Source organism: Pipra filicauda, unplaced genomic scaffold, assembly GCF_003945595.2.
Source record: "Pipra filicauda isolate LSUMZ 115617 unplaced genomic scaffold, ASM394559v2 scaffold2_size9829703_pilon, whole genome shotgun sequence".
NCBI classification, from domain to species: Eukaryota; Metazoa; Chordata; class Aves; order Passeriformes; family Pipridae; genus Pipra; species Pipra filicauda.
The window spans coordinates 1,046,325-1,070,411 of record NW_024104421.1 but is presented as its reverse complement, the minus strand read 5'-3'; the positions used below and the strand labels follow the sequence as shown (position 1 = coordinate 1,070,411).

The 24,087-nt window shown below is 39.2% G+C and overlaps 1 protein-coding gene across 1 annotated transcript in view; it reads right to left on the bottom strand.

The window, feature by feature from the left end:
- The window catches only part of SOX5 (SRY-box transcription factor 5), a 479,309-nt gene that overhangs the window by 422,504 nt on the left and 32,718 nt on the right, over positions 1–24,087 (bottom strand). The window contains exon 2 of the mRNA XM_027726598.2: positions 23,687–23,749. The gene's annotated coding sequence lies outside the window, so the exon portion shown is untranslated. The remainder of the gene's footprint in view (positions 1–23,686; positions 23,750–24,087) is intronic.

The following is a 24,087-nucleotide window of genomic DNA, read 5'->3' as shown; positions in this document are numbered from 1 at the left end:
ATGAACTTTTCAAAAGAAAAAAATATCAACAAAATTGAGGTAGAGAAGACACAGTCCTACACAAATTTATAAAATATTTCAATTCCTTCCAATCACAACTTTATAATATGAACAGCTTAATAAATAATAACAAAAAATCAGATGAAGAGGCACTTTAACCATCTTTAGATAAAGAAAATGATTTTTACCTTCCTTTCTTCACTTCCATTAGTGATTCCATCAAAAAAGCTAATCCAAATTTTCTCCAAAAATTTGATAATTCTATTTTGACATTCAAACAAGAAAAATAACCTTCTAACAAAAACTTAATTTTTTAATTGCTTTTCTTTTCTATTTTCACAAGAGTAGCAAGATGATTCAAATACAGTGAAAAAGGTTATTTTCATGATATATACATATGTAAACTTATACTGCTCTCTAAAAAAACTGTTTTGTCAGGAAGATTCAATAGCTCCAAGGGAAAAACTCCAATCTTAAGTTTTCTGGCCCAGTTCTTCAGGACCGTGAAATTTAAACAGAGTAAATAAGGGTTGCAAATCCATGAGATTACTATCTATTTATAGTAGAGCTCAGTAATGTTCAAGCACTTCTCATTAACATGACAGTTACATCACCTCTGATTAATATTTTTGCTATTATTTCTAGTTCCATTATTTCTAGTTTTGTTGAATAAAATGTAACACTGGTATTACTTCAGATTTATAGGACATCTTTCGTTGCAAAGTGATTCTAACATGCTTTAAAAAAAATACCTATTATATATTGTTATCAGCTCAACAATGCAATGAGTCACCTGTGGTGGGCAGGTGAACAGCTGATGCACAACACAATGAATAAACCGAGTGGAGAGAGAATGGAAATTTTGTTTGGCATTAAAGCATGACCTCAGCCTTACAGAATAGGTCAAGGATTTTTTTTAAACCCCCAGAGAACAGAAGTCTCAGCCTGAAAGTTTGAGCACAGAGAAAACAAAACGGTTGAGTCACAACTGTAAAGGTAAACCACAGAGATGACTTACACTTGTTGGAATCTGGGTTTTGCTCTGAAGACTGCAGACCTTGATTTATGATGAGCTGTCACAGCTTGACTCAACAAATTGGAACTTGTTAAAATAAAAATTTAAAAATTCCTTCTCTCTGTAATTGGTACGAAAAAAAAAAAAAAGTAGAATAGGATATTGCCTACATGAGTCCTTGATGTACAGAACTTGCTATAACAGCTGCACATACTTTGACTTCTCACTGATTTTAGCAGCCCTCACACTTTAAAACCACAGCTCAAAGCCATGGACCTGCTGTATTATCACAGCAGTGGAAAGGGCTTGGATGAAGCGTTTCAATAGTTATTCAACTACAAGGACAGCATTCAGCCCTTGCCTTGGGAGACACCAGCTCTGTGATCACTGATACTGACAAACTCAACCATTTATTGCTCAAGAAGGATTTTTTTAAAGCTTTTTGTCTCTAATGTAGGCAAATGAGGTCTGCAAATATTCACTAGAGTCAGGCATGCTGTGAGCATCGTCTTAATGAGACCATAAGGATGCAAGCAGGAAGAGCTATTTCAGCAGGTCTAAAACATAATACCCAACAGTTAGATTTCTTAATTTCACCTAAGTGTGAGCGACTGAAAAGTAGAGGCAGAAAGCATTTAAAATGAGGAACGAAGCAATACTATAGCTGCCACCATGGATTTAAAGAAGACAGGATGGCTTTCAAGAGTTGACTGAATCAAGTGAATGCCCCAAATAAACCCATGGTATACAGTTTCCTTTTCTCTTTTCCAAACACTTCCCCTTTAGAATTGTTTTGACTGTTCAAGAAACATACTGAATGCTCTCTACCAAACTCTACATTTAATGCTTATTAACAGGCAGAATATTATTTATTCCAGGAATCATAGTTGCTAGTCAGCACCCCAAACAACATCATTAAGTTTTTCTGAAGAATTACTTAAAATCACAGATGTAAGATGCAGAATAACAAATCTGTACCAAATCATCTGAAGACATCACAGAATTCCTAATCTGGGCTGGAAGGGATCTCAGGTGGCCTCTAGTCCAGCCTTCTGTAGAAAAGCAGGGTCAACTCAGCCCAACCTTTGCAGAGCTTTATCCTGTTGGGTCCTGAAAGCCCCCAAGAACAGAGATTTCACAGCCTCTCCAAGCAACCTGTCCTGCCACCAGACTGTATCATATGAAGACATTTTTCTTCTTCTCTCTGATTTCCATCTGTGCCCATTGACTTTTCTTCCTCTCACCTTGCACCATACCACCAAAGACCCTGGTTTTGTCTGTTTGCCTTTGTAAATCCCAAAACTGTGTCTAACCACAGTTAATCAGAATGACTTATTCATTTAAAAGCAGCTAAGGTCATCTTTTTGGTAGATTTCAGATTTAACTGAAAATTTCTTCATGATAAGAGCTTACATTTTTGCCTCAACCCCCTCAAAACCTCATCTACCTTGTGACCAAAATAAAGTGAGCTGGGGCACGGGTGGGAGGGGATAGGATGGAGGTACATGAAATAAATAAATAAATAATAAAATAAATAAATTTTTTAAAACAGTTATTATTTGTAAGATGTTTTTTCAACCAAATTAGCTACTATGTGATGTAATTCACAGTGCAGTTCTATTACAGGTTGTTTTCCATTCAAGGATCTCAGGCATTTTCCAACCAACACGTCATACATTTTGTGGCAGGAACACAGAGAGCAGATGGGAGCACAGGTCTGGTGCAGGGTCACACAGCAGGGCTGTGGGCACACCAGGCACAGGGCAAGGTGATGGTCTGCCAACACCCAGTCCTGTGATTTAAAGATGGTATTACCTTTTTTTTTCCAGTCCTGATGACAGCAGGACTTTGTTAGACAATTTTCTACTGAAAGCAGTATTTTACTCAGCCTAATAACCTCTGATTCTCATCAATATCCTTACATAAATAGAGAAAGAATGGCATCTTTGTGTCTGTACAACCAAGATCCTATTTATACTGAAATGTATCACATTACTATAGGGTCAAAATGTGCACAGTTATCACAGATAAAAAGAACAGGTGTTTTCTTGGTGACTTAATAAAGAAAGAGAATTAGAGAAGGATTTTAAGGTTTAGCTTTATTAAAAAAAAATTAGAAAATCGTTCAAATTTTACACTATAAGCTGAAAATTATACAGTGTGTAATACCAAATTTTGAAAGCCTGTGAAAGTGATGCAGTAAACAATTCTCATTATAATGTGGAGAGAGGGGAAGCAGGCAGCCGTATTCTTTTCCCTCCAAAGGCTCCAGCAGCAACTTTCCTGCTGGATATTTCAACATGGGAACAACTGCCCAGCAAGGCTGCACCACTCGAACTTGGGAGGGAAGAAACAATCTTTTAGACAAATACCAGCTCCTTTTTCATTTCTGTAGAACTACCACAAGCTTTCACCCAGCTGTATCAATTAGCAAACAGCAGTGTGGAAGAACACCTTCATGAAGCAGCACTTGCATTTCATGCTCAAGTACATGAAAACTATCATGATACTAAAGCTGTTGGAAGATCCTTACAAAGCATTTATGACCGAATCGATTTCTCTAAGTTAATTAACTTGACTAGGCTGAAAACAAAGCCAACACACAAATCATGCCAGAGTTTGATTTTTAAATGAATGACAACAGATCAGCAATTTTTACTAACTCCTTTAACCTATGGACAACTGAATACAAATAAAATCTTTCCGTTATAAAACTCAAATGGCAGAACTCTGTAACAATGTTTCAAAAACATTCACCAACTCCTATACTGCTCAGGTCTGTTTTGAACATTTCCTTACTCATCCTTTAAAATAATGCATGCCTTGATCTTGGCATAACTATGAACTGTATAAACAGAAGAGCAGAAAACATTATTTTCTGAAAGTTCTAAAAAAAAAAAAAAAGAAGTAATTTATATTTCTGAAAATTCAGTATTTTAAAAGTTTCAAACTAATGTAAAATAAAAATTCCTTTTACAACTTAACACAGAAAAAGAATTTAAATTCTATGTTGCTTTCATCAAATTATTCCCCCTCCTTTTCTTTTTTTTTTTTTTTTTAAATTTGTTTTTTTTTGGCTTGGTTGCTCCTTTTTTTAAATTTTCATTCTCAGTATAAGCCAGCATTGCCTCTAAATTCTCTCTCAAAGAACACATTTCCCTGTGAGGTTACCACTGACAAGGGAACATTCACTCAACAGCTTTGATGACATTACAGTAAACAAAACTATTTGAAAGACATCAGTAAGTAAAACCTGGGACCTGCCCAATAAACACCTTTATCCCATCATTTCACAGGCTGTAAGTCCGCACCAAGTCCACTGTGGCTCTCTGTTGTTACGAGCAACCTTTTACCACTTGTTGCTTCACCTTCTGCTTGAGCTACTCACGCAGCACGTGAAAATAAAAATGCATAAGGAGGTTAACTAGGACTAGACAAAAGGCTGCAGAGCTCAATCAAGGCAGGCATGGATCACTGTCTTCTCAATAACATCTCTGTCCCCCCCGCCCGCCGCCGCACACACGCACGCGCTCCAGCTTCGAGCCATAAATCTTACAAAGTCACTCAACTGACAGCCTAATAACATGAAAGAGGTATCTGCAAACAAGATGGTTTCAAACCACTGCTGGTGACCCTGAACAAATCAGGGCCCAGTTTCTTTTGCAGCCTGCGTTTCTCCCCTTCAATCACTTAACCGGGCAGATTGATGTGACACCGCAGAAATAAACTAAGCTCCCTCTCGCACACTCTCTCTCTCCCCGGCTCTCCTGCTTTCTGCCGTTCACTAATGATTGGATCTGTCTGTCCATATACGGCAAAAGTCCAATGCTCAAAGTCCTTTGGGTGGCAGAAATGCAACCTCCCCACAACATCAAAAAAACCCCAACCACCACCACAAAACACCCCCCCCCCCACGTTTTCCACTGCCTTTTGTGTTTTCATTTATTATTTAAGGATTTCTTCTTTTAAAAGAAATATAAAAAGCAAACATGAGAAACAATACAACCCATCTCTCCGTGAATAAAAAGGTCTAGTACCTCGTGAAAACATGATTGCAAATTGCACCCTTTGGGAACATAACTGGAAAACTGTAATATTTGGCACAAAGTCAGAGATGGGAGCATTTGTTTCAGTCCCTCTCAAGCATCTCTATCTTTCACTGCTCTTTAAAGCCACAGCAGTACCTGAACCCCTCCTACCTTCTAACAGGGGTACAAGTAGAAAAGTTTGAAGTAATTTTAGAACACACACCCACACCCATGACCCCAAGTAATGAAGACTTCAAATGATTTAATGATGATGCTTTTTCATGGCAGAGAAGAACTATCTAATCCAGACATCCTAAATCTCGGGGTAATAACTTCTTTGAAGCAGGCAAAAGGAAAATCAAATAGCTGGTATGAAGAGCAGATAAAAAGCCACCAAAGCAACCAGTTGGTGAGCCTCTACCTGTTATCCTGTACTTCAGAATGCTATATAACAACAAGAAAAAAGCAAATAGAAATGTATGTATTTATTAATAAAAAATATTTTTATACTCAAAAAAATTAAATATTTGCATTCTTAAAAATATAGATAGTAAAGTCAATGCAACTAGAGAGTACTGCGATGATGTCTCATGCTCAAGTTTTATCTTTGTTTTCAGTCTTATACCTGAAAGCCTGATGTTTAAGCATTGGTATCACTGAAGAGGCAGTACTGGGAAGAAATTCCCCCTAGCTAACAGATCTTCTCCAGCAGGAGATGACTGAGATGGTGCTCACTGCTTCAACAAGGGTCATACCCGATTGGAAATGCTGATTTAATATTTCCTACTGAAATTTCAGAAGAATAATATTGGTTATAAAGCTCATATAACACTTTGAAATCCCTAAATCTTGCGTCTGAACTGTATGACATTTCCATTAAAAGATCTACTAAATTTAGAGCTGATATGATTCCTATGCAACCCTCAAGCCTGGTGAGATTTGCACTTCAGTATTCTGATTGGAATATTTGTACTGATAAATATTTTAGAATCAAGAATTTTCTCATCTCTTTCCTTTTGCCCACTAAAACAGAAATGACAACATATCAATAGATTTTCATGAAAAGTAGTCAAACTCACTCTGCTCCTTAAAGTGTTAATTTGACTCATTAATTTACAATTTAAGAGGGTTTTTTTTTTCCCCTCATACTGCTTCAGCTGGGTCACACAGCTTGTTTTATATCTTTGCTTGCATATTATCAGCCTCCCATTTAGGAGAGTCTGTGATATCTTTCCTCTATCGTCCCGAAATTGTTACTGTGCACTCCCCAGACACATACACGCTCCCAAAACACCCCAATGAAATCAAAGCCCAGGAGAAGGCTATCAAGAGGATGGGGAGGAAAAAAAAAATAACAAAACCAAAGCCATCCTAACCAAAGCTGTGAGCAGAGGAAAGTTCTAGTAGCTTGTTGTACACAAAAAAAAAAAGCAAAGGAAATAACTAAAGAACATATATTGTATATGCAGTCTGCTGAGAATGCTATTTTTCAAAGGTCCTCTGCCCAGGATGGCCTATTTGATGCTTTGAACTTATTTAATAACATTAAGCAAGAACACTTAACTATCTAAAAGAAGGATCAGTGGCATAAATCAGACATCATTTCACATATTTCAGGATCAAAGCTGCAAGGCAACATGATTTGTGAGGACGTTTGAACAGCTCTAATATATCACAGTTCCTTTTGAAGGATACTTAGGCATATTAGTTGCCCAAATGATGATTTCTTTGCATGGTTGTAGCCAAAAAGAAAAGAAAATTGAAACTTTTCATTCAGGAATTGGTTTCGTCTATAACCTTGATTTATGTATAGCATCAAACAAAGCAGATGAAGAACACGGCAAATTTGAATTATCAAAATTAAAACCAGGAGAGTGAATTGGTTTTTTTTTTCAAATGATCAAGGCTAATCGAAGTGACCAGCACAGAAATTGCATAATCAGTAGCCAATATGAGTTAATAGGAGCTATATAGCCAATGTGCAGGATTACAATCATATTTCATTCAAACTTTCTAGAACCTGTCAGGATGAAGCACGGCCTACAGAACTGTTTGACTTAAAGATAAGAGTTAGCTGTAGTGTTCAGTTTTAGTGTGTTTTTTTCTTTGTACACAAAACTGCTTGCCATGGTGGATTGCCCAAGAAATGTCTCAGCTCAGAACTCTAAACAAAAAAAAAAAAAAGGCTGAACCAGATAATTTTTCAGGGTCCCTTCCAACTTGGGCTGGAAGTTCTGTGATTCTCTAAAAAACGGTAGTCATAAAACCACCCCACACACTAACGGCTGAGATCAGAATCAAACTTCCCAAGCTTGTAGCTGCTGAAGATGTAGTTATAAATAGAGAACTTCAACTTCTTCTAACACCTTTCCTCCTCCGCTCTGCAAGAAAACGCTCATGAAAAAGGTCAACCTCTTCTTTGGGCAACTAGTCTGGAAAATACAAGTCAGACTGATGTGTATCAGTCTCTGGAGTTGAACATTTCTTACTGATTTTCCCTAAAAATCCAAGATTATCTGTTGCTCTCTCTTCATCTTTCTGCACTGGTCTTCAGGGTTTAGAAAGAGCAAACTGCCAGGTTTTTGGAAATTCAGGAAGACCCAGGCTCACAGCTGCTACGCTACCACACAGGGTTTACACTGTCACCAAGGATATCAGGCTGCTGCAAACTTATTACCAGTTGGCTCTCTGTCATCCTGAATCAGTCCACATGGTATCTACTGTTCACAAGAACAGAGGCAAAAGCCACTGGGAGGGGGGAACAGGACAGAAAAAGACACCAGAGCAGTCTCAGAAATCCCCAATCTCTGGTGTGTGGAGGATGGATTACCATTCAGTCTGAAATTAAAGCAACAAGAAGGAGGCAAGAAAACCAATGGGAAATTAATATTTTCAGAAAATGTGTTTAATGTTCACAAGACATAATAGCATTTAATGCTTTATAAAAGTCTGTTTAGCCTGCAAGTTATTTAAATTAGCAAGTCTAGAGTCACAATTCTAATTCCCTGTGAAAAGGAATTCCATTTCTTTGTTAATAAGTAATCCCATATCCTTCTCCCAAGACATGAACATGTACACAACCTTACCATAAATAGCATTATTCAATAATTACAGCAAAGAGGAAGGTTAAGGAATACCTATTTTCTCCATTCCATTAGCCTACAAACCCTACTACATTCAAATACACATCCAAATATACTTGCTAAAGAAAACTAAATATTCTGAGGTTCAACATCCTCAATAAACTAACCACAGACTTCTGCAGGAAGCAAACAGTAATCAAAGCTTCTGTATTGCTGTTTTGAGAATATTCTTACAGTCCCTTTTTTTATAACACGGAGGCAACATCTTCAAAACAATTACTGATAAGTTTGAGATTCAATATGCACTGAAATCTAGGGAAAGACTATGAAGGAGAAAGTCTGACAGGGGGCCTTCCTCAGTCACAGGTTGTACCTCTGTGCTTAGTAGCACTTAATGGATTCTTGCAAAAACTTTTAGTATTTGAAATATCTTGTAAGAGAGGGTACTACAGTTTAAGTATGCTCACCTAATAGCTCTGAGTGTCTCTGTAAACAAAAAGAAATGGACTTCTAAGGGAAATTATATACATGGGGAAACCCAATTGATATGTTTAAAAAAAAAAAAACAAGAATACACAGTTTTGGTATTTGTTTAGAGAACAGCTTTTGAAAAAGTTTCACTTCCATAAGTGCTGCAGGTTGAACTCTACCCTTTGCTGAGCATCATATCTGAAAAGGGCTTACTGTAGCACAGATCTCAGCTGCATGTTTAAAATACGCCTGACATATGGGGAAACTTTCCACAGATGAAATGATACTGAAAATAATGACTAAACACTGAGTCAGAAAAAAGAAACAAGAAGATATATGCATCCCCTCCATCCCTCCACTCAGCCATCCTAAGTAAGATGATATGTAAAGAAAAGATAAATTGCTCTATTCCATAAATTAGAAGAATTACAGAAAGGTCAGATATCTAAAAAGAGAAATTATATGCTGAGAAAAAAACTGAAAGATTGTATAGCTCTAGCAGAGCAGTTAATATTTTATGTTACAATAACTCAGAAATGTAGGAACCTTAAACTATTTCAGGAAACACAGCCCTTGGGATTCAAGTAAAACACTGAAAAACCTCATCAGTTTGGTTTTGTTTCTTTTTGAATAGGATCCAATTGGAGGACAGACTCTAACCCTCTGTTATCTAATACCCCAGGACATGAGCAGTCTCAGTTGGTGAGAATGCTGGGGAAGTACAATCCCTCTCAGAAAAATCATCTCTGTTTGAGAAATCAATTTAGCATATAGGTAATGCTAATTGTTATGAGTCAGGGCTCAGCATAGAAAAAAGTAGCCAAATCAATCCTGAAAGCAGTTAAAGCAATATGATGTTCCAAGAATGAAATGGTAGCACTATTGAAAGCAATGGTATTTTTGTATAGCTTCAAAAAGACATATTTTTTGACAGATTTTAGGAGGTATACATAGTAACGAAAAGGAAAGCAGAACGACTTCAGTATCTTAATAAAATAACTTCAGCAAATTAATTTGTTAGTGCTAACAATACAGACCTGGAGAGGGAGTTAGGCAAACATATCAGAGAATGTCTGAATTTTTACAAATACGGAGAAGAATCAAAAATTACTTTCAGCTTACAAAAAAAAAAAAAAAAAAAAAAAAAAAAAGAACTTTTGATCCCACCTTCAGCGGGATCAGCTTTGGCCCCTCCTGATGGCCAAAGCTGAGCAGACTGTGCCTGCACAGAGCCCTGAGCCACCCCTGAGCTCCAGGCACCCATGGGAAGGTGGGCTCACCTTTGCAGTCAGCACCCACTGACTTTACTATGAGGAAAGTGAGAACACTGCAGAACCAGGAGAAGAGGATTTCTGACACCTGGAGCTATGGGAGATGAGCAATGTGAGAAGGCAATTGGGGGCTGTTACAGGACAAACTGAGAATATAAAAAATGTGAACTGATAGTGTGGAAGAGCAAGAGTAAGACAAGCAGAGAGTGACAGCATCCACTGAAAAGTGGAGACTGGAACCAATTTAGTGAGAAAAAAGGCACTAAGGCAGGACCACCATCAACAGTACAGACAAGCTATGAACTGACTGGCGGAGATGGGTAAACAGAGAGAACCAGTTAGGAAGAAAATTGCCCTCCCTCCCAAGCACTGACAATTCTCCCTCTCTTCAAGCTGATGAGAGGGCAGCAACTCATGGGCAGAGAGGGGAGAAATCAGTGCAGCTGGATGTGAGGCTCTCACAAGGACAACCACAAGGAGTCGATAGGACGGGCAGGGTGACATTTCTGTTCTTTTTCCCACTGCACACACAAAAAACGCTATTCAGGTTGCAAGTTAAGAATCAAAAGAGAGAACTGCAGGATTTGACTGTGCAATCCTAATTCGGTTGTCTTGTGCATATGTATCATGGTAGTCTATAAATATATCATGCCAGTCTTTCTTACGTAAAATGTCACCCGCAGGATAGATTCTGCTTGCTTAACAAACAGTCATTTCATATTTTGTTTATTTTCAGCATTTGTTGGAAAAGCCTGGCCTTATTTACTCTGTGTTACTCTGCCTCCTTTTGATAAGACAACTTCCTTTTAGCTTTTCTGAAGTCACCCATCAACAGTCTTTATCCTGTATCAAATACAGCAGTCTACAAACATGCTTACCCACAAGAGGACTAAGTTAAGGTTGCACAAATTACTTTAATTATGCTTTCACCCCAGTCCCTTCCCCCAGTTTCTCAGTGCTTGGGCTTTTTGTCTTACTCACGCAATCAGCATTGGCTTTTGTGGTTGATACCCGAGTACCACTGCAATGCACTGAAGTCATGGCTTCTTTAGCTACTGTAAATTCTAGATGAAAGTTGCATTAAGATAAGAAACAAAAAGGACAAATAAAACCAGTAACTAGAAACGTAGATTTTATCCTTCCAATATGCACATGAATAACATTAGAACACGTATCATGACTATTCAATGGCATAATAGTCTTCGGAGCACATACCTTAAAGAAATGAAAAAGAAACCCTATGTTTGAGAGTTTAATGGTATAAACAGATCAGACTTGTAAAGAATGAGAAGCAAAAAGATGGAGAAGAAATTCAAGAAAAAACCCCCACATGCTCCGAAATCCCCCACAGCAGGTCACTGGCAGAACTGGGAGGCCCTGCAGTCCCAGACCAGCACCGCCTCCTCCTGAATTGTGGGGATGGAACCAAATTAATCTGCGGGGTTTCCGTGGAAAACCAGAAATACAAATCAAACTCTCTTTTATTTTAACATATTAGCGGTACTAAAATTCCCTTCTCATTCTAATGTGCTGGTATTAAACTTATCATTTTATCATTAAGATTATTGTTTTCCCTACACATTTGCAATAGCATCCATCATGATAGCATTGGAGAGCTTTCAACATCTCCATTTCAGTTCAGTGAATTGCATAAATTCTCCTATTTGTACAGAGGGCAAGAGGCACACAGGATGAGAGGTTCTTAGCAGGGCTTCTGTAAAGTTAAAGATGCACAGACCTGTAGAGTTAAAGACGCACAGACTTTGCCTAAATCCGATTCATTATCTTCAGTAATACCAAGCAGCAAGTATTAATGTAAAATCTTTGAAAAAAAATCTTTACCAGCAAAGAGGAGAATGTAACTTTGACTGCTTCTATGGATTTTAATTGATTTTTAATCTGCTGATGGTAGACTGTAAATAACCACTCAAAGCACACACAAGTGCAAGTCAATAGGAAGTTTTATTAGTTTGCTTTCACAGAGTTATAGCAATGATGGAAGGACTCTGAAGCAGGCAGAGGCCCACAGCCTGAATGGTTTCTCTTCTCCTCTCAGGCTGTTTGAACACCACCTCCATAAGGGTCCAATTCAGCCAGAATTTACATTTGACTTCCGCACCACGGAAGCCTAGGATGGCTGTAAAGGAAGTGCTAACATTATTATTTTTTTTGTAGAATAGGGCCCTAATTCATTGGCAAGGCAGCCAGTAAAACCTCTTGTATACACCACACCTTGTCTATTAATCATTTCACAGAGTCCCAAAAAAGGTTCTGAAACAAATAATCTTTTTTTTTTACCTCTCCTGTAGCAAAAGGGAAGGAAAGGGTTGTGCATGTAAAAATTCACCCTTTTTTTTTCCTTTTCATCCCTTTAAATGGCTTACTGTTTATATTTTTCATACAGGCACACTCTGAAAGTGTTCCCAGCACCATATTCCGTTGGTTTTCTTCACATCAATTGTGTTGCTGACCTTTGGCATGCGCTATCTGTGTACAATAGAAGATTAGGACCCCTGAAATATTCTTCTCAGCTGGCACCTAAACCACCTACTTTTCCACATCCCTCTAATTTCATTCTTCCATTTGAAAAGAGGCTGACTAATAAATCCAGTTTAAAAGAGCTGAGCCAAGAAAGACTTTGTTTTTAGTGAATCCAGGATACCAAAGTAGGAGAAGAAAATCATCTTCATAACCAGCCTGGGCAACACCTCTGCTCCCACCCCTCCTCCCCAGCAATGCACCCAGTGATAAACAGCTCACAGCAACACATCTATGCAACATCCACATTCTTGATGAGATCCTGAGAGCAGTTCTCTCATGCTACACTCTTAGTCCTACAGCTTGGCACTAGATATTTATGTGACTCACCCAGATGCAGAAAGTAAGAGAACACTCTGCAGCAGAATATACTGTCAGTTCCACCAACACCACGGACACATCGGAGTTTGCTTCAGCATCCCACCTATAATTTAATCTGACTACCAAAGAAGTATTTGCATACTTTGAAAAAAACCCAAACAAACCCAGACAAAAAAGCTGAACCACAACCAAAAACAATAGTTGATTTTCTCAGTTGACCTAAAAGTCGGTAAAGGAGGGTGGCACCACCATCATCTGCTCACAAGAAAAAAAAAATAAAAAAGGGAAGCTCCTCACTTCAATTTATACCTCACAGTAGCTTAGCACAGATGAATGAAAGGAAATGGTAAAAAACAGTCATAAAAACTACAGACATATTAAGCACAGGAATCTTCTTTGAGACTACTTTAGCAGTTGCAAAATAAACCCAGAAATTACTCACTTCAGCATCCATCCTTTAAACAGTCAACTCCACCTGACGCAAGGGCTCTGTGCATTATCAAATATGATGATTAACTGTGTGCAAAGATGGCTGAAATCACCCAGTATGACTTGCACCACTCACATCATCAGTGACTGAGTAAGTATCCACTTACACAACCCTTCTGGTGGTGGAAGATGACACATTTTATCAGGCATTACAAAGGCACAAGGTTCTTCAAGGCAAAAAGGGAATCCCATCATCACAAAAAAGGCACTAAATGGAAAACCAGAAGCTATTTAGATTAGAGTATTACCCATTTTACCTTCTTTATCGAGTTAAATGTGTTACCTAACAACACAAAGACAGCATCTCGGTTTCACGCCTAATCTGAGAAGAAAATATTTAACATAAATAGTACTTATGAAGATACATCTGGCCCAAATTCCGTGAAGGGTATCATGAGGGTCTTGGCACACTGCTAATGTGAGCTGCAAAAAGAAACACCAGTGACATCCTCACATGCTTAGATAGTTTGCCCCGGGTACTTCCTGAGAACATCATCTTAGTTGGCCGTTGTTAATAGACCTTACACACACAAAACTGAGCCCCAAGATCACTCACAGAAGTATTTACTTTAGTGATTATCTACATGCCACGACCAGTAAAGAAGTGTTATTTCTGACTCGTGAGTGGTTAGCACATATTCAAGAGAAGAACACAACACACAATGCCAACTGAGATATTTCCCAGGGAAATGCTGATTACACCAAAATCCTCCACCCTTTTAGTGACGGCGGCTGTTGCAAAGATCACCACACAGCCGCCAAAATCCTCCCAGACAGCAAGTTCCTTGCCTGCATATAAGAAAGCCAAACTCTTGGGATAGAAGAACTTCCTAATGACATTCTGCATTATTTGACTGTCTCAGGTTTATTCCTTGGATGGATTCACATACATAAAGATGCACTCCAGCAAGACAATTATTCTTCTGTTACGTTTTGACTACAAAATAAATGGTTAAAGCCACTAGTCACTGGGTCATAAAAAAATTTGTTGAAATAATGAATTCAAATATACTAATAGGATATAGAGGTTCACCATTAATTGTTTAATCCATAGCTGCATAATACTGCACTGAATTATTTCTCCCCCCTTTTACCCCTGCTAGGAACTGACACAAGTACAATAATTAAAATAAATTTCAACACAACTATTTGGAAAATTGCCAACATTTTCAAGAACTTATAATTTTCTTCCTCCCCACTTTCCCCAAGATAAAGTACAGTTTTGACATCTTGGTAAAAAATAGTTGCAAACTGTTACTTACAATTTAGGACAAAATCACTGTTTTAATCATGACCTTTCATCTGTCCTTGATTTGGAGCGAAAGGGTGGGGGAAATTGGCCACTTACAGAAATAATCCTACTGGGCTTTCGTCTCACTGATTGACAGCCTCATGTGGCTAAACACATTCACAATTATAAATAAAAACTACCCCTCTCAAAATGGCAGAATTTATCCTCCATCAAGCTAGATGTGCTTGGAGCCAGTATAGCTTTTAGTGGAGATGGTGAAAATGATCTTTGAAAGATGCATATTAGACAAAAGGATAGTCCGAATTATTATTTACATAAAGATCAGAATAGCTAAATACTGGCCATGTCACTATTACAAGAATGAAAAACACATTAATAAAAACTGCTATTAATAGTATGATAATAATATATGTCAATAGGCTCTTTTCAATTTCAGATTATACCTGAATATGGGATATTTGAAAAGCACAGCTACACTATTAGTTGGAGCGTCCTTACAGATATTTTCAAAACCTGACAGATCACTTCATGTTTGCTGTCTAAGACTACAGAAACAGTGCCTTGTTGGCATTTGTCTGAGTTGACAGTGAACCTGTTGAGTGAACTAAACTGGCAGAAAATGCTTCACTGTTTCCTAATGTCACTTTGCTGCCAGGTTAACTTTCTGGCTGGGCTTGCAGTGGGGCAGGAAGAGTCAGTGCCAGACGAAAGGGAGCTGTGGGAGTGTGTGGCTGGGCAGAGGGCTGGCAGACCAGGGCTGCCCCCTTCTTCCAGCAGCCTCCAGCTGAAGGTGTGGGCAAGTGCATCACCAGACCACACAGCAGAAGGGGATTCTGAGAGGCCTCACGCTCTGCTGCTGCTGAAACTTTCTGCAGTTTCTCTCATGCCTTGACTTCTCCAAGGGCAAAATAGGCGCACTGAATCACACCTTCCTAAAGAGCTCCAAGACCACTGAAATGGCAAGTCAGTGTGCCAATAAAGCCCATCCTGGCAGTTGCCAACAAGCTCCTCACCGCAGAAGTTTGTACAGTGATGCCAAGAATAGCACACCACTTTGCAAGAGGTGGAGAGGTGGATGTATCACAGAGCACAGCTGCTAAGCTGTGAAGGTGACTTGTAAATCAAGGAAAGGGGGAGACAGAAAACTCCTTCAGACTCCTTCCTATCTTTCCCTAGACACTTATTTCCAAAACCAAAATTCAAAATCAGAGCAATTTGACAGAAAATGCTGTGTAATGATCACACTAACCCCAGTCACTTTGCAGGGGGAAAGACCCATTCTCTTCCCACTCTGGTGGACTCCCGTAACCACTTCTGCTTCTGCACTGGAACCACACCCAAAGCACCAGGCAAGAGGACACACAGGAGCTTCTCGTGTGCATGCAACCTCCTGTACTGTCACAGGCACTTCCAACAGGCTTTGCAAATCAATCACTGCATTAGTAATAACATTCCTACAAACGCTTCTTTTCAGACAGCTGGTATAAGGTATGGGTTTTACTGCCTTGAGGCAGGCTCAGAAGTTTCACAAGCCTTCCGAGAACAGGGTAGGGGTTTCCCCTCTCCCTCCCACCGGCACACCACCTTCCAAAAGCCAGGGAGGCACCAAGCCGAGCAATTTGGAACAGGACCCACGGCAGCAGATCGGCCTGGGCAGAAACAACGCTTGTCTGTCTAGGTAAGATCCCTGCCAGCCTTCCTGCTAAAATTAGAAAGTGGGCGACAGTACCTTGGCGCCTGTCACTTGCTGGAGACAAGTCTTTAGCTCTTTCTGCAGCCAAGGGGTGGCATTTTGATTCCTGCCTGCCAGCTCCAAGTCGTGGTGGTACCTTGCTATCAGCTGGGCTCTCTGGTGGCAAAACCCCTGCCTGCCATCAGCTGCCTGCCCTGCCCTTCACCCCAGCACCATTCTTCTTCCCAAACAGCAGAAAGGGGAGGAAGTCAAGCGGGAGTTGTAACAGCTTGAAATAGGAAGAACTTTCCGGAGGGGGGACAACAATTTTCGCTCGATGGAGATTAAAACTCCAGTCCTGGGTAGGTCAGGAAGTAAATTCAGCGTGCAAGTAGGCGTACTCATAATTCACACAGTTATAGCAATATCACTTTTTAATCAAAAGATCTCAACCTCTTTCACATAGATCACAAACACTGAGCATCACAATATTCCTGTGACGGAGCAATGAATTATTGTGCCCACTTTTATTAAAAGTATTTAAGTTGATCTATTACCTATGTAGGTTACAGATATATCCTACTGTCACAATCTCAAACACATTGATCCTCACAAATCTTCTCTGAAGTAGGGAAATGCTATTTTCTCCATTTTGGGTAATTGGAAACTCCGGTGCAGACAGACCATGGCCAGATGAAAATGATGTAAAAACCCACCTAATCCCCGGGTCTCCACTTTCAATTGGCTAGGCATTTCTAAAGGCCTAGAGACACCCAGTAAAAACCCTCTAAGTTAGGGATTAGGCAGAACCTAGGCCTAAATTTGGGTTGAAATGGTCTTAATGCATTTGGCATCTTTCCTGTTTTAGCTCCTTGCAGCCAAAACACACCATGGGGCTCTTGGCTAGAAAATGAGCCAAGCTTCACAGGGGAGAGCCCCACACGGGCTCTGCTGCACAATCGGGGCTTCAGCCTGTCAGCTCTCAAAGCAGCAGCCCTTCCCTCGTCCATACTGAAATAAAAAATGTAAAAATATCCATCATAGCAATATTAATAATAATGAGTTTTCATTGAAACAAAAAGCCTGTATTTTGAGTTAAAGACCTGAAACAAAGATGTTACTTCTTCAAGAATAAAAAAAAAAAAAAAATTGCTTTCCTCCCTTAGTTGCTTCATCTTCCTCGTAATAAACTACTTTGTGATCATCAGACAGGTTTACACTGTAGAAATAATGCTGAGAGAAAGGAAACACAGAGGGCTAAGCTTTTCATGTAATTTTTGAAACTGAAAAATCTCTTGGGTAAAAAATGACACCTCTGCTTTTTCTAAGCTATATATGGGTTGAAGCACTTAGTGTTTGGCTACATCTGCATACACATTATAAAGTTACCACAGTTTTATGCTTTTATTGACAAACCTCTTCAAAATGGAGTTCTGTTTTCTGTCAGTTGTGAAATGCAGCATGTTTACACAAAACAGAAAATAGGATACTCCTCACCCTACTGTTTTAAGTCCACACTTTAGGAAACTACCGTTAGATTGTTATTTTACTATAAAAGCTTGGTAAACTAAATGCTGCTCTCAGGAAATTATACAAAACCCATGGTTTTTTTAAAATATATATTCAGATATCATTTACCCTTATATTTGACACAAATGAAAATAAAACAGCATTTTAAGCTCCTGGAAATGACAATATCATGTTATCTAGATAAGTAACGCAAAGCTATTATTGAAATTCTGATAGCATTTTCTTTACTGGTAAAGGAAAATTACCTGTAATGCATAGTTTAAATAATTACTTTTAAACAAAAGCTTCTTTTCCTCAACACTTATTTATCTTCTGAGACCAGCTCAGCAGGGTTATGTATTTTAATAAAATTGCCTTCAGACTGTTAATGGTAGGGTGTGTGTTAGCACAGGAGAAGGGATGGCCGCTTGACTCCTGTTCCTAATATTGGGAGTTGGTCCAGATTCTGAAGAGTCAGAACTCTGCTGTGCATTTGGGTATGTAGCAACACTTGGCCTTCCTCATAATAACTGGCAACAGCATTTCAGGGCGACGGGTCAAAACTGGAAGGCTTGTAATTGTGCTTACAACAGCAACAACCACCAAATCTCAAATTCCTTTTACTGATGTTTCACTTGATTTCAAGCCTCCCAACATGAAATTATTTAGTAAGCTCTTGCTCAATATTTCTCCATTCTATTTCCTGCTCAAGGTTGGACGTTCCCTGTGCCATATCAGAAAACTGTATCTCTGAGATACTCTGTGCTGAGTTTATGTGGCAGGTAACCAGCAGAAGTCATCCAGATAACTCTCTGGTAGACCTTGTTTCCTCTCAGAGGAAGCCACAGTCAAAATTCACTTTGATCCACAAAGTGTAAGCTCTTCTTGGAGAAGCCATGGAGCAAACACACACCTTTCATCCACGGCTGCAGCTACAAGCCCTGAGCTCAGGTCATACTTGCCCTGTGGGAACAGGGGGTCCAGCTCAGTTTGGTCTCTCCTCTCCGTCACCGCCAAGCCTTTCACGTGAAAAACATGCACATCTACCTTCTCACATCCTTACATTAAAAGCAAGTTTATTTGCTTGATTAATTCACTCTATGTTTATATATGCTTACTTATTCACATGGTTAAAGTCATCTGTTTAACATCTTTGTCTTAAAGGGATTAAAACTCTAGAAATGAAAAGCTATGATTTTTTTCACGTAAGCAAACACCACAAATCTACTTACACTTCACAACTGAATTTGCTAAATGAGGTGGTCTCTGTCCTTTGGTGAACAGGTATCTGACTAGAAGTAAAAAAAGAGACAAAAACTTCCCAGAGTGTTGTAAATGATCGTGATATTGGCCAAGAAGAGACAGCAGGATTTGTCCATTGCAATGACCCTGTATTTTAGAGAAGCTTAACAGCTTCACGGAGCTGACATTTGCCAGAACATTAACTAACTTTTAAATGATGCTTAAAGAAAACCATGCAAAATGTTCACTAGTTGAACATTTTTTGAACTACAGTAAGACCTGATTTTCACAGGTCTTGAGGCACCCACAGCACCTGCAGAAGGAGACTTACTAATCACCTTAGAAAAACAGCCCAGATGCACACTGCTTCCAAGGTAGCTGGACCAACATCTCCCAGTGGAAAGCAATATTATTAAACATGCATGGAAAGCAGGACAGACAGATAAAGCTCAACAACTTTTTTTTCCTAAATAAAGAGCATTTCCCCTTTCAGAAAAAGTGAACCAGAAGTGAACACCCACACATAGCCTCAAAGCTTTTCAGAAACCCTGCCCTCCAGCTGGCCCAGCTACACCAGGGCTAGTCAGATCCCACTGACCTAACTACTAGATTACCCTACTCCCACTATTCAGTTTTCAGAAATAAAATCATGCACCTAACACAAAGTGTACCCATGTGCAGGACACATGTATATAAAACCCCAAACTTGTTGACAGGAGGAAGGCAGAGGAATTATTTCTTCACATCTTCAGGGGCAAATTGGCTTTTTAATTGCGGAATTTTTTTTGTCTGGAAAAAGTGTTTCTAAAGAGTAAAACCATTACCAGAGAAAAGGTGACCAGGACTATTCTGACCTAAACTAAGGAGGTAAAAAACATCCACATATAAAATTTGCTCAGAGAGGAAGTCAGAAACAAGCATATACACCACTGGATTATAACTTCAAATCCCAAGCAGATTGAGCCAAGGCATTTCTAGGTTTACAACACTTCTCCAAGACTCTCGTGCCACCTTCTCACTCCCAATGTGGTCTCAGCTGCCCTAGCAACACTGCTTTTAGGAAGAGGTCACATTTGGTCAGTCTGGTATTTGTTGGAGCCACATGATTTTCATTGCTCATGATATTTAGGTAAGAGATCACCACCCACCCTACCTAATGTGATACCCAAACCCACGCAGATTACTTTAAAGAATCTAGTCTTGGTTGCACTGATTTTTTTTTTTAAGAGACATAAACCAATAGTTTCTGCTTGTCAGAACAGGAACAAGAAAGGACATTCCACACATGTTTTCTGGTGCACTCAGCTTCTTTAGTTATTGTTTCATGTTTGGTCCCATTTTCATGGATATATCAGTGGAGAATGTGCATGATTTTAACTTGTGTTGTCTGGGAGTAGTCATCCACTGATTCTCAGTCACCTGAGCAACTGCTGGGTGCAAAATAAAGGGACAAGTGAAAACCTCATGCCAAGTCTCTCCCAGGCTATAATCATTCCAAATCCCTCTTAGGTGACAGTTCCTGCAGTTGAAATTCTCAGTGGTATAACAGTAAGCACCCTCACATATGAACACTCCAATCAAACATCATATTATGATTTGGACTTACTCCTTTGACATAAATATGATACTCTTTATATCTGGTGGGTCTAACGATCAATCCAACAGAGGTACTCACTCACAAGCCACTCTTGCAAACAAGCCTTAATCATGGATTTCTACAAAAACAGCACAAAACAAATGAAAACTAAAGCCATCCAAGCAAATAAAAAGATTCAGATCTCAAAGTTCAGGATGACTCAGAAATGCATGCAAATATTGTGAGCTTGCAGATTACCAATTTAGCAATTGGTTTCATTTTGAGACCTTTCTGGAGGGGAACTAATACAGTAACAGCAATTTCTCCCAACCCACTTCCCATCGTTGTCACACAGGCAGACTCAAATTGTCAGGTTGACCAAAATCATAGCTGCAACAGAAAATGGCATTATAATGAGAATTTGCCCAAGAACTTTCATATTATTTACCAACTAGAAGTAACATCTGAGGCAAGCATACAATGCCAGACAAACTCCTTCTCCTTATTTCATAGAGCTACACTCTGCAGCCTACAATGGGTGTACAAGTTGCAGACTACATAGATTTAACAAGCCTTACCACATCTGTGTGGAAGAGGTTTCTGCAACTCTACTGATACTCAACTCTTTCTCATCAAAATCATATAGAGGGAGAAGTAATAAAAAAAAAAAATCATACTTTATTTGGAAAAAGGTTGAATAATTTATTTTTAATGACTTTAAGACAACTTATCCATAAAAAAAAATACCAACATTCCTCCTCTTTCAATCTCTGGCTGCTTTTCATTTTTCTCAGGAAGACAAGTTCTGCCACATGGTTCAAATTTTTTTATACATTGATCTTTCTACTGTAACTTTTTTTTACTATAATGTTAAATTAAGCTGCAGGGATAAATGAGAGTATATCTCTCTATAAGTACATTTGTATATACATGAACATGCTGCATTTGACAGTTGCCTTCTCCACCTTTTCCATGTCACTTTTTACCACTTTAACTGCAAACTCTTTGTAGTGGGAGCCATGTCTTTCTACTCTTACTTGCACTTACAGTTCACATTTGATCAGAGTTTACAGCAACAATGTTTATATGCTAAGGAACTATAATAAGAAATCATTCAGTATTGTGCGGAAGAGCACATCTATGAAAATCAAAAGCAGCATGTGAAAAAATAATTTATAAATAATATTTGAAAGTTTAATGTATCCTGATCAAAGGCAGTGGAAACAGAGGCTGAGCCTGAAGAATTATCTCCAGCCTGACATGCTTTAACTACCCATTCCTAGCAGACAACTAAACTGTTATGAAAAAGCACAGAAACTGAGCTTTAATACTAAACATATGACCCAGCACACATAGGGAGACACCCTGATGCATTACACTGGTTTGCTTGGAGATGATGTAACTTCACAGCAAAAAAACAGATGCCAATGAAATTTTAAAATTTCAAGAAACCAAGAAAGCACTGGGCAAGTGGAAAAAAAAACCACAAAACAACAACAAACCAAAACCAACAAACCATATATACAAACCCAGAAGATAAATTCTTCCAGATCAAACATTTCCCTAATCCTGTTCATGTACAGGTTGTTAGAGGTCTATTAGTGACACACACTGAAAACACAAATACTTCATTCTCAGACCAAAAGTTTTGCAACCAAAGATATTTTTATAATGCTGATGAGTCTTCTCATTTCAGATTAGAAAATGATTTATTCTCTTATCAAACTTCTTTTGATCTCCGAGTTTGAGCCACACTTGCTCCATGTGCCTGCAAACTCTCAATCACAGGGGTTTGGTATTTATTTTTTGTGTGATGTGTTGCTAGAAGCCCCCTCCAAAAAGCAGCACAATGCTGCTCTGGGAAGGGCTGTGCAGATGAGCGAGGGAGGCATTCGCTGCCCCACAGAGCTTATTATTCCAACGTCAGACAAAGCACGACAGGTGGACCCAGCAGGGAATTTCAAATAGGGCAATACTTATTTTAGCACTATTTACATCTTCTGGATCTCTGAATATTAAAATCTAAATGTATTCTCACAAATTTACGGGGGGGGGGGGAGGAAAACCAAGGATTCTTGCTACAGTGTGCCACAGAGAAAACGGGGAGAAGCAGAAATACATCAATCCCTCCCTGTTTGGGTAAGCTCTGTCTTTTAAAACAGTCATAGGGCCAAGTACTGCAGTCTCACTCAGGCACATCTTATGTATCAATAGCTCTGCCTCAGTAAGAATCCAGGAAAGACTGCAGGACAATTTATATAATTGACTGGATCAGTAGCTACACCTGTTATTAAGATTACTTGACACAAGCGATTAAACAACTACCTGCAGTTGTTCATACCCCGCCAATATTTTGCCATTTTGGCTGATTTATCTATGATGCATGACTGCCTCAGGCTGAGTGTTTTGGAAATGGTACAGCTTCTTCTAAGAACAAGGTTATGGAATATTACACTTAAAATCCTTCGAGCTTCTCCCCTGAACAACACTGGTGCTTCAAGCTTTGGAGGAAGGTTTGAAATCTGGTAGCCTGGCTGGGCCTTTTGTTCCCAAGAATAGCCTTTTGTCCTCAAATGTGCCTCAAGTAAACCCTTAGGAACTGTCTCTGCAAACTGCAGCTCTCCAATGATGAGTGCTTGGCTTTCCAGTGTTGTCACTGTGCTTTCAGCAGAGTTTTTATATGAAAGCAAGTGTTGCATCTTGCTTACACTGTATTCCTCCTTCACCCCGTTTAAAACCATGTAGAAAAGGAAATGAGAGTAAAGTAATCAAATCAGTATTCAAAGAAGAAAACACAGTGAAGTTACAGATATCACACAAGTACCTTAGTAAAATATTTCTTGAAATAAGGCAAACACCAGCCCAGCTGGTCCACACAGCACAGCTGTCACCCTTGAACCAAGCAACTTTGTCCACGCAGCTCACATGAGGTACCACCTCTTATATCAGCTCATTATTTCCCAGCCTTTATTCCATTTCTCCTCAAGCCACCCTCCTGCAGCAGAGGAGCAGTTCTGCCCCTGTCACAGGTGAGGAACCAGAAAAGCAAAGCATTTGCTTACAGTCACCCAGAAAGGCTGTGAAGGTACAAGGAACTCAACTTGACTGCGCAGGTCCTGGGCCAGCCTCGTCTCCCCCAGAGCTGAGCCAACCCGCTGCCAATTCACATCAGCACTTCCAGAAATGCCTTGCTGGCAAGTAAGAAAACACACCTCTTACCTGCCAAGTCTCCCAGCTTAAATTCTCAACTCCTCTTCTTTTTATTTTCTTCTGCTTCCAACACTGAAGGCAGCGAGGGGAAAGAAAAGAAACAGAAAAAAAAATGTCAAAGGAAGAGCCCCAACTATTTCATTCAGAAGCCTTGTCATATTCAACACAACTCTCCCGAGCAAAAATCTCAGGGAAATAAGTGTGGTTTCTCCACTGACTTTTTTTTACAGAACTCAGGTCAAGCTCATAAGCAAAGGCCTCCCTAAAGTACGAGATGCTGAACCTGAGACCAAGACCTGTGGCAGGAGGAGGGGGTTCTCATTCAAGAAAAGCTAAACTGAGAGCAGCAATTTGTATAAGAAAAATATGGAGATAAGCACGGTGCTTATTCACAAAGTTGTAGGAATACA